Source organism: Equus caballus, chromosome 1 (genome assembly GCF_041296265.1).
Source record: "Equus caballus isolate H_3958 breed thoroughbred chromosome 1, TB-T2T, whole genome shotgun sequence".
In the NCBI taxonomy this organism is placed as follows: Eukaryota; Metazoa; Chordata; class Mammalia; order Perissodactyla; family Equidae; genus Equus; species Equus caballus.
This window is the reverse complement of record NC_091684.1, coordinates 199064918-199076667: the sequence shown is the minus strand read 5'-3', so window position 1 is coordinate 199076667 and position 11750 is coordinate 199064918. Positions and strand designations below refer to the sequence as shown.

At 49.2% G+C, this 11750-nt stretch overlaps 1 long non-coding RNA gene across 1 annotated transcript; it reads left to right on the top strand.

Annotated features, from left to right (window-relative positions):
- LOC102151027 (uncharacterized) lies at nucleotides 1-9125 on the top strand. The gene is made up of 3 exons (XR_011428939.1): nucleotides 1-83; nucleotides 453-523; nucleotides 5263-9125. It is a non-coding gene; the product is annotated as an uncharacterized lncRNA (long non-coding RNA).
- The last annotated feature ends 2625 nt before the right edge of the window (nucleotides 9126-11750 follow it).

Below are 11750 nucleotides of genomic sequence, written 5' to 3'. Positions count from 1 at the left end.
GAGAGCTGTGCATGCCACGGCGGGCGGGGTGGTCTGAGCCACGCACGGCATGCTCTCCCGCATCCTGGGACGGGATGGAGGGGGTAAGAACGGACTGGGGGACCAGTCAGGAGGCTCCTTGAGAATCTGGAGATCAGCGATGGCTTGGGTATGGTGGGCGACAAAGGTGGAGGGAGAGATTGAATTCAGGATGCATTTTGAAACCAGACCTGTAAGGATTTGCTGCTAAACTGAATGAGAGAGAAGTAAGAGTGAGGAGGCCTCTAAAGTGAATGATGGATGCTGGAGCCGGCGCCTGAGCCCAGCACAGTGTGTGTGTGGGGGGGGGGCAGTCTGGAGGAAGGAGGGCGGAAATCGAGACTTTGCTCATTTCATCTTCAAAAGAGGAAAAGAGTAACGTTCTGCTGTTTCAAAAAGAGGAAAACGAGAGGTTTTTTTCTCACTTTACAAAGGATGCACATTCACGGAGTGGCGTTCCTATCTCCTGGCTGTTGGGCTTTGCCGTTGGAAGACTTGAAATCAGGTAGGTTCTCCAGTCCAGTCATAAGTGTGATCAGTGATGGGTCATTTCTGGCTCCCCAGAGGTCAGACTGAAGAAATCCAGGAGCCGGGCTGACCCGGGGTCTGGGGCCCCTCTTGTCTATTCTAGGACATGGTCTGCCTAGAGTTGAGGATTGTAAGTGTCACGCTTGTAAAAGATAATCTCACTGGTTAACCTCACATGATTTTCTTTTTTAAGTTGAAATATGACTCCCCTCAGCCCAGAAGCAGATGTGGCCGGAAACAAGACTCAACAGACGCTTCCGTTCCTCTGGGCAGCCCCCCTGCCCCACTTCTTACCATAGAAGCAGAGCTGTGCGCCCCGCCCCCCGACACCCACTCTCCTTGCACAACGTGGGCACCTGCTTCCCTTTGCAGACCTGCAGCTCCAGAGGCAGCTGAGCAACGTGGCGGAACTTGAGCTCACAGACCTGGGGGAGACCAGGGGCCCTGTGCTGGGGAGGGGCTGCGCCCGGCTGTGGTGTCAGCCAGGTTGTGCATACCTCGTCCTGCAGCCCGCTTCGGGGGCCAGGACACGGTGTCTTGATGCCAACAGGCATTCGTTGTCGCTGTTGTTGTTCTGTTCAGAAGGACCTCTGTCTGCAGCTTCTGTCGGCCTCCGGGAAGGGACACGGCTGCTGCGGGAGGAGGATGCTCCCTCCCCCTCAGTTGCCATGGCGACTCTGAGGCCTGATTTCCTGGTTGCCATGTAAATGCAGTGGGATCCCAGCCACTCGCCACACAAAGACCTCGGAGAGAGCAGCGAGGAATCAAAAGTCCTGTTTACAAAGACGGAATTTCATCTCAAGCCTTTTACTCACATAAAAGAGAGGAAAGGAGCCACTGTCGTCAGACACGGTGCTCCTTCCGGGGGGCGGACGGAGTGCATCTCCCCCTCGCTGGAGGGAAGACTGGGAAGAAAAGGGGAAACCCCTCGTTTGTGGGCGAGGAGCTGGCCTGGGGACGGGAAGACAGAAGACTTCTCAGGAGGCCCACTGAGAAGAACTCTGAAATATTTAACTGGGGCGGAACAATTGAGTTGGATTGAAAACCAAACCAAAAACATGGATCTCGTGGACAATTTTTAGAATTACTTTTATTTGTGTAGTTTTATAATTTTAGAATTGAGATTCCAAAGGCTCTAATATTTGCTTGATGATCAATTTTTATTTCTATCCAATAACTCTGAAGAAATGACAAAATGCAGTTATTTCTCTATTTTTTTATTGATTGGTAACACCCTGATAAAACCGCATGCCAAAAATTGACTAATCCAGATTTCTATGGTTTTCATAGCGTGGGTGTTTTCTGTGTTTAATAATATCTATAAAATCACTGGCATATAAAAAATGTAAAATCTGTATATTTTGCATTGCTGTCTACATATATGCAAACAAAACGTCGATAACTTATCTCCTTGACTTTTCATCATATCTTAAAATCAAATGTTTTAAAATTAATCTGTTGTTTCTTTTCCAAAAAACATCTCTCTGCCTTTTGACAAAAGCTTCATATAAAGGTTTGAAGAACGTAATCAGGCAGAATTTCCATAGGTTTACTGAAAATCCCACGCAGAGAGCTACTGGTGTTTGTTGTTCATTTTCGACAGCTGAATCAGAGGTCCCTCTGACGGCCTGTCTTGTGGAAGGTTGGGCCGTGATGAGGTAAAGTGTCCCACATCCTATAGACGCTGGAGAAGTGATGCCAGAGAGAACCCGCCAGGCCTGGGGTCCCCCAGGGCACAGAGCCCGCAGCCCCCGGCCCCAGAGCTGCCATTTCTTGTCTTCTCGCTGGCGTTCAACTGGTCTCGAAAGCCAGCATGTTCCAGCCCGGTCGGTAGACGTCACACAGGGTAGAAAGCCGAGGCGGGAAATTCAGAGCTCAAATAGTTTTGCAAAATGTGAGGCTCCAGAGCACTGAACAGGCTTATTTACTGCGGGACTTCTCAGAGCTTTGGATTCAATGGCAACTCTCATGAATCCGTGTCGCCCAGGTGGATCTGACTGCTGACCAGTGTCCTCACAGAGCGCCTCTGAGTTCTTCAGAGCACACTTTGAGAATACTGGGCCAGGTTTACCCAGGTCTAATTATAATTTAAAGACAAATGGATTTTTATTTGATTTAAAGCACAAAATTTTAAAAAGTGATGGGCTCTGTGTGATACTCTCCGTGAGCCCGTAGACAAGCAGATTCCTGAGATCCAGGAGAAAAAGGAAGAAAAACAGAGTCTACAATAAATCAGGCGTCTTTCAGGATATTTATTTTAGCCCTGAGCACATGAGCACATGTTGCCCTTTTCCAGAGTTGATTATAGCTCCTGTGTGTCTAACGGGTGAACTTCTCTAACAATAAACCACACAAGAGGCCCCAATTGTTTCAGCAAAAGTCGTGGCAAGGGGCCCAGAGGACGGACGTCGAGTGCTGGGAGTGATGTCTCGGGGGGTCGGGGGTCAGCTGGGAGTTGCTGTGGATTCTCGTGGGAAGAGGAAATCTCTCCAGCGGGGATTGGGGCTGTGACCACGCTGACTCGTTACACGATGGGCACCTCCAACCAGCTGTGAAAAACACGGCAGTGGCCAGCAACTCACCACCCCCGAAGCCGAGGAGGAAAGCGACGAAGGAAGGCTGCTCCCGCTCCACTCTCTGATCCTTCGAGAAGGAGGGAAATCCTGTCAGAGAGCAGACGCACCTCTGCCCAGCCTAGTCTCGCCTGCCCTGGGGAGCCGGACAGGGGTTTGAACCAAACAGGAGACGGTTAAGAGGGCCTGGCTGTTTTAGCAAACAGAGGGACTGAGGAGTTCCGGGTAGAACGAGATGTTAAGGGAGCTGGCCGCCCAGAGGGAAGGGAGAGCCACAGGAGCAGGTGGGAAGCAGCCGTTAGAAAGACCACGGGGCCATGTTTTCACCTCAGCAAGTTGAGTGTCTTCCATCCAGTGGGTTCAGTGGCTGGGACAGCTGTGTAAACAGCATGCGAGCACAGATGGGGGAAACGAGAGGAGGGGGCATAGGGACGAGAAGGATTTATTTTGCTGGGGTTTCCAGGAGCATCTTTAGAACAGAGGTGGCGGTTGAGATGGCGGCTGAGGGCTGAGTGGGAGCAAGGGGCTTTGCCGTGAGGCAGTGCCTGTGGGGCTTGAGCGCGGGACGGAGCAGCCGGTTCTGGGAGCCACGAACGCCTGGCAGAATGAGAGCTGGCGGCCGGGTGCAGGGGGGACACTGTGACGGGGGAGGTCGGGCCAGTTTGGGAAGTACCTTCCTCCACATTTCAATCAACATGGAAAAATGAGGAACCATCGAAGGTTTTAGCCAGAAGGTCACTGCATGACCGGGTTTGCATTTTGGAGAAACCCTCGCAGGACCTCGTGGGGAGGCTTTGAAAGGGCATCAGCGGAAGGGGAGAGCAGAGTCGATACACAAAATATTTGAGTGGTTTCCATAGAGCTAAACCGTCAAGTGTCTAGAAACGTCTGGGAGGAGGCACCAAGGGGAGAAGAACAAGAAAGAGGAATGAGAGCTACTCTCCAGAGGAAACAAGCAGAGCAATGGTTGTGCTTTTTCTGTCCACGCAACAGTTGTTTATTCGCATTAATATACAGGCGACATGTCTTCCTTCTCTGCCCTGAAGACTGCCCCTGCGAGCTACAGTAAGAACCTGAGAGAAGCACCTGAGACAGCTCAGCTGATTATGCCCTAACTGGATCGTTTGTCTCTTCTGCTTCGTAACAACATGGTGGGTCTCGTGCCGAAGGCCTCCGTCGGCTGCTTCAGCAGCACCAGAGGAAGAGGAATCTTCTTTCTGCCTTCAATTCCGGCAAATAGCTGTGCTCTGTGAAAATGGGGCCCGTGTGGGCCACCCCTCAGCAACACAGGCCAAACCACCATCTTGTCACTTTTGGACCCTGAGCAGGTCCCTGACCACTGTGGGACCCCAGGGCACGCGCTCCCGGCAGGAACAGCGAGGGGCCAGCTTCTCAGCGCTTCTGTGAGGTCCGCGGAGCCCCAGGGCAGCTGCAGAGGACCTGCCTGCAGTCAGGCAGGCAGCCAGGCAGCTGACTTCAGGTTTTCAGAAGACTTATTTGAAGACATCAACTCCAGACTAAAGGATTCTAATTGTGCCTTCTGTCACGAGTCCCTCTGTCTAGACCAGATGCTATCAGGACTGTCGTCTCGTTTCTGAATGAGCTCTCCCGGTCCTGGCTCTGAAGAGGAGGGTTTCTCAAGGACCTCAGTTTCAGTGCAGTTTAGGTCAGGAGAGGGCAAATGAGCGTGACATCATGGTGTCCCTCCAGGTGAGACGAAAAAGGAGACTTTTAGACAATGGGAAATGGCAGATTGTGGGGTAAAAACTTCCGTGAGCAGAATGTTCGGAGACGTCGTGTTTCCCTTGATGAGATTTCCGGCTGCTGTGTGCAGGGTTAACTCACATGAAACATCCTTCTTAAATACGCTGTATTTCATGTATTGTCTGTGGGACACAATTTATTCTTCGTGACAGAGTGTGCATTGTCGGGGCGCCATTAGGACCACCACTCTCTCCTACAGCCCTGAAGAAAAGCGTCTCCTGGAATCGTGCCTGCCTGTGTAGGCTGGGCCGGGTCCAGTTTTCACAATAATTTCCTAATTCCTCCAGAGTGATTTTCTCCTTTGCCTCTCATTTCTTCCTATTCTTTTTCTTCCATGTGCCTTAACATTTTGCTTGTCCGTTTTGTTTCCCTTTAACAGTTCTGTTGAAATGTTACCGTGGTCTCTGAAGACAGATTACCTGGGTTCAAATTGAGACTCCCCCGCCGACCTGCTGTGTGGCCTCCCCGTGCATCAGTGTTCTCATCTGTGAAACGGGTACAACAGGATCCTCCTTGTAGGGCCACGGCCAGGATTACATGAGTTGATGCAGAACGGCGGGGGGGTGCGCTCTTCCCAGTGGAGCCTTTGCACGTGTGGCATCCAGACCAGGGACCCGTCAGCACCCCGGGGGGCTGTGAAGTGCAGGCTCCGGCTCCCTGCCAGGCTCCGGCTCGGTCAGAGAGAGGGCCTGTTGTGGCTGATTCCTGCCGTGGCACGTAAGAACCGCTGCTGAAAATCAAAGTTCTGGCTCCTACGGTGCTGTCCTCATCCTCCCTCCGTCCTCTCGAGTGTCCCCACGTCACGTCGCCTCACAACAGTGAGTCTCTGGGTTTGGGCGTTCGGTTGATTTCCCACCGTGATGGATGTCTTCAGACTTCCTGGCTTCTGACTTCCCAGACCCGCTTCGGATCGTTGTGGTCCCTCCTCAGGGTCCTTCTGTGACTCCGCTCTTGGGAAACACGTGTCAGACACACGAGGGCTCCCGTTATTCTGCTCTGCTCCGGTAGGCGGTAAGGTTTCAGGCGCTGCACGGGGTGACCGAACCTAGTTTCAGGGCTGCGAACGCTGCAAGGCGGGGAGCCTCAGGGACTGGTTACGTGTTGTAATTCACGCGCTGCCACTCACTCAGGAGAGAGGCGAGGGCTCTCCCCTAGCATGAGGCGCAGGAGTCGGCTGACGGCAGTCCCTTGCAGTGGCATCGACAGTCGCACTGCTCTCCTGGATGCGTGACCCCGGGTCAAAAGGGCAGACACAGCTTTCTTCTCTCACTGCTCACCGGATCCAAAGCCTTCTTCAGCTCCATCCAGGACAAGTCCTGGGGCCCCGGAGTGAGTGATGCCCAGGCACAGCTTGAGGACCAAGGCTTCAGAGGCAGACATGGGGGAGGACTACGGAGCAGCATTTACAGAGGGCCGAGTCCCCCAGGAGACGGGGGTGGGGCGGCTGTGGGGCTGACCCGGAGTGGAGACCTGAGGCTGTGCCCACGGGGAGGGGCAGTCAAACAGCTCAAGGAGCTGCTTCTGATTCTTGGTTGAAGGTAGAGTTTGTGTGGAACTTTGCACCATGTCACCGGGCTGTGACTGATGGAAAGATGCCCACAGACACAGCACAGAACCTGAAGTTTCTCCACGACAAAATGATAAGGGATAGAGAAAGTTCTGGAGTCAAGTAAAGTAAAGACAGGTGGCACGCCGTCAGGTTCCAGGTTCTGACAATGACATGTAGCTGCTGAGGAAGCTGCCCAGGTGGACTGAGTCCACCAGACAGCAGAAACGCAGCTCGCCCGTTCTTACAGGGATTTTAATGCCTTCCTGGGTCCTCCGCGGCTCCCTGGTTGCCAGATGTAAGTAACTGATAAAAGAAAGTTAAGGTAAAATTTGTATATAGCAAAATTTACCCCTTTAAGAACAGCTATGTAAGTTTTAGCGAATGCACATGGTTGTGTAACCACCACCACGATCAAGGTGTAAGACAGCCGCATTGCTCTCCAAGTCCCCTCCTGCCCCTTTCCCACTTGACACCTCCCAAGCTCTGGTCCCTGGCAGCTCCGGGTCTGTTTCATCCCAGAGGTTTTGCCTTTTCCAGAATGTCCAGTAAGTGGGATCATACAACGCACAGCCTCTTGCGTCTGGCTTCTGTCGCTCACACGATGCCCTGCAGATCTGCGTGTTGTGTGTTTAGTGGGTCCTTAGTTCCCGAGCATCTCGCTCTTCTGGTGTTGAGTGTTGTGTGGAAGTTGGTATGACAGCACGTACGTATCCAGAGTGGAACATTCAGAAAGGATACAGGAGTCCAAGGAGGGGCTAGTTGAGTGATTGAGTGAAGACTGAGGTGGGTTCTTAATTTATTTTACTTAATCAACACCTGTACCTGCGTGCTGTGCGTCAGACACTGTTCTAAGTGCTTTACAAGTAATAACTCATTTAATTCTCCGCCCTCAAGGCCAGAGCTGTTATTCTTTTATTTGACAGATGAGGAAACTGTGGTACACAGAGGGGACGTCACTCGCCAAAGGTCACACAGTAAGTGATGGAAATAGGATTTAAAGCCAGGTTGTTTGTTTGTTCTTTTCCTGCCCCAAATCATAGCTGCCTGTCAAACGCTCACCCACTGTAGTAAAGAGAAGTAAGGGAAAAGTCACAGTCTGGCCATTGAGGGAAAGTGGGCTTGCTCAGAGCCCTCAGTTGTACTAATTTGTACAGTAGGAACAAAAATAACTCCAGATCTGGAATACAGTTGTTGACTGTTCAAAATTTAAATTTAGAGTATCTGCAGAAACTGCAAATTTTCTATAAGTGGGTGAATCTGCCTTGATTTAGTAAATGATCTAATGTGGACCAGCACAAAACACTAAACAGAAAATGGCAAAGCCCCACTCAGAACAGACAGTGAAAGAAGACAGGTATGCAGTCGAGCCCATTCATAACATTAATGGAGCACCATGTGCCCACCATTGCCCCGGTATAGGGAACCACTCTGAAGCTCTTTGTATTAATTACAGTTTGATGTGTTTATATTTATGGTTAGATTTATTTAAAAGTACAGAGTTCTTTTAATAGTATTGATGAGGTTCCTAACGTAGTCTTTTTATGCAATGCTAAATTTAAAGAAACTTCCTAATATGAGTAAGCATTTGTACCTAATAGATTTGACTGGGAAATGGCATCAAGATCACAGCACTCAAAATGAACAGAATGAAACAAGTCAAAAAGGCACGATGTTCTTCAGTGTGTTACGCTCACCTGTGAAAGAAGCCCTGAGTCAGAAGCACAAATCAATACCTATTCACACCTCAGAGTAGTTAAAATCAAAGAATGACAACATCCAGTGTTGGCGAGGACGTGAAGGTGCTGGAACTCTCATTGCCTGCTGCTGGGAATATAAACTGGTACAACCCCTCTGGAAAAAAGTTTGGCATTTTTGAATACCCACTGAAACTAAACATGCCTATAACCTATAACCCAACAATCTGATTCCTGAGTATACAGCCAACAAAAATGCGTGCTTCTGCCCAGAGGAAGGCTATAAAAAATATTCTTAATAGCTTTATGCATTATTGCCAAAAACTGGAAACAACTCAAACGTCCTTCAGCAAGGGAATAAATAAGTTATGGTGTACTCACCCAAGGGAAGAGTACACAGTTTTCAGAAAGACTCCTCTACGAGCAGCAACACGGACGTGTGCCACAGACACAGTCGTGAGCACGAGAGCGCACACTGTATGATCCCATTTTATGAAGAAAAGGCAAAACTACCTCACAGTGGTCGATGTCAGAACACAGTTACCTTAAGCAAAGTAAGCTGGACAGAGAAAGACGAACACCGTATGATCTCACTCACGTGTGGAAGATGAACACACAGGGATAAAGAGAACAGACTGCTGGTCACCAGAGGGGGAGGGCGAAAGGGGTAAAGAGGCACATAGGTATGGTGACTGACAAAAATTAGACTATCAGTGGTGAGCATAACGCAGACTAACCAGAAAGTGAAATAGAATAATGTACACCGGAAATTTACACAATGTTATAAGCCAATATGACCTCAAGAGAAAAAAGTAAAACCCCTGGTCACCCGGGTTAGTGGTAATGGTGGCCAAGTGGAAAGAGGCACGGCAGCGCTCTGGGCGCTAGAAATGTTCGACGTCTCAATCTGGGTCATGGTGACACACACATCCTCATGTGTAAAAAGTCATTAACCTGCATACTTAAGGCTTCTGCCCTTACCATTGCATGCTGTATCTCAATAAAAAAAAGTAAAACAGTTTTCTTTCATCAATAAATACACTGTAGCGAGAGAAGCAAGGATTGTGTGAGTCAACAGATCTGGGTAATCATGAGTTAGGTTGAATTTGAACAAATTTCTTCATCTCCTTGATTTTAGCTTCCTCATCCATGTAAATGGGATTAATAATAACCACACTTCAGGATTGTGTATATCTCATGAAATAATGAATTTTAAATTCTTCCATATAATACATGCACAAAGTACTGTTAAGAGCGATGCTGCAAACTTTGGAAATTAGTAGGTCTTTTCAGAGTGGAGCAGGGTTGTCCGGAGACCTGTTTGGGGGATTATCTGATCCTCTGGGTGGGTGCTCTCATCTGACTTGCCATTTACTATCGATTAGTATATTTACAACTTTGTAAGTGTAAAAGTTGACTTGTAGAAAATTGCTAGCATGCAAATGATTCTTGTCAAAGAGCAATGCAAATTAACTTTGTCCAGAAGAGGAAAATGATTTCTAGGTTGAAAAGAGAACCCCAAGGTTATACTGGTTCTGCCCCCTAGGACATGAATCGGTTTTGTATCTAAATTACAAATTTTATACAGCATCCCTGCTTGTTTGTCAGCCTCCATAGATACCTCCATCTTTCTAGTTCTTTTTGAACTATCTTGCTGGTTCCCTCATTAATGACTTGGAAAACCTTTGACATGAGCTGCTGTATAACAGAACAAGAGACTCTCTCAACTGCCCGCCTGACAACGCTGAGCAGAACACTCTGCTCACACTAAGTGTTCCGTCATTCTAGCTCCAATTCTCAGCCAAGTTTTCCTTTCTTCCAAATCTAGGCATGGGAAACAGTATAAAATGAGGTATGTTTCTCTGATAACAGGTTTCCTAATTAATTTTTGTTCTATTTCATCAATGTTAATGAGAGATCGTTTAAAGGAATAATACTGAAAATATTTTACTGTGTTTATAAGACCAAGATTTTCATCACAGGTTGGCACTGAGTCTTTTCTTTACTGAAAAGTGGTAGCTGAAGGGCAGGAGTGGATAATCCTATAAATTTGCCTTACAATGTTTTCCTTCCGGGTGCACCTGTCTGAGAGCATGAGCAGGAACATGGACGATGGAAGCAGGAGGAGGTTAGACCAGACGTATTTAGTGGTGAGTGACCACTGGGCGCTGGTGAGGGTTGTAGGGGGAGAGGACACTGGGGAGGCAGGTGATAGATTGGGTTAACATATTTGTATGACTTTTGACAATTCTAAAAGCATTCTCATACACATTAGCTCCTTAGACTCTCAAAACAACCCATGAAGTGTGTTCTTCCATTTCGTATAAAGGAGACAGAGGGAGGAAGAAAAGCACTCGGATTAATCAGTGACAAAGCTGAGAGCAGCCCAAAGTCCCGTGCTGGCTCCATGGCACCACACGGCTGCCACGCGCCCACCTCGTGTGCCTGCAGCACTGCTCTCCCTGCACCTCGTCCTGCAGCTCCAAGCCTGGACGTTCGTGCTTCCTGTTAAGCACCTGTCAGCAAGAGATCTGACAATTGGCAAGAGTGATACTTAGAAAGTGGTAGGAAAAAGAAAAACGTGAGATTTCGGCTGATTTTCTACTTTGTTAGATGTCCACATTTACTCCCAATTCTGAAAGGAAGCATTTCACTCTGGGAGCCTCACCAGCCTGGGTCTCTCCTTTCCTGGGAAGATGGAGGGCAGGGACAGGAGAGACAACCCTGGAAGTCTGCCTTAAAATGTTCTCTTGGGGTCCGTCTACGTGTTTGCAGAGGAGCAGGGAGGCCAGGGAGGGTGGGTTAGACGTTGAGGTGCCTGCCTATCTCGGACCCCCGGCGGGTGAGGTTCTGGAGCTGTGCGCAGGGAGAGGGACCCAGAGCACAGTCTGAAAACCCATCTTATTTACCATCTTATTTTCCTGGAGCCTGGGACCTCTGAAATGTTACAGGCAGAGAGCTGGGACGTCCAGTCTGCATAGAAAAGGAATTTTCACCTTCTCAGGATGAAAGGAAAAGAGTAATGCTGAAAGAGTAAGAACCTGGATGCCTCCTCCTCCTCTCCTGTCCAAGTTTCCTGACGCTGTCTGTCTTAGCTGATTCGATCAGCTCAGTGTCCTTCCTGCTCCTGTGGTAATTACTGAATCTCAGCCTCGCTCGGCCCTCAGCCAGCCTGGGGCCCTCAATAAACATCAGCCCAGAAGCCTTCTCCCGTCCGCTCTGCTAGCTCCTCGGAGAGAATTAAACACCTGACGGGGGCCCACGCGGGATTCTACAGCTCGCCTTCCGCTGATTTGCTGCCACCGCTTCCGCGAAGACCCTGCCGACCCCTCCGGCTCTGTTCAGCACGGAATTTATCCTCTTCCGTTTACACAGCAGCTGGATGGGCATTCAGGGTCTCCTGAAACCAGGCATATAACAAAGAGTTGTAACTCAGAGCTTAAAGGAAAATGGGTCTTTTTTGACATGGCAGAAATAGATGGAAGGCTCTAAAGGGAATGGAAAAGAAAATCCATCTCCAGAGCATTCGCATCCTAACAGGGACATTCAGGCCACGTACCCAACAGCTCTGCATTCCTCACAGCCCTAGCTGTGTTCCCAGAATCCACTTAGGCGACCCCCCTA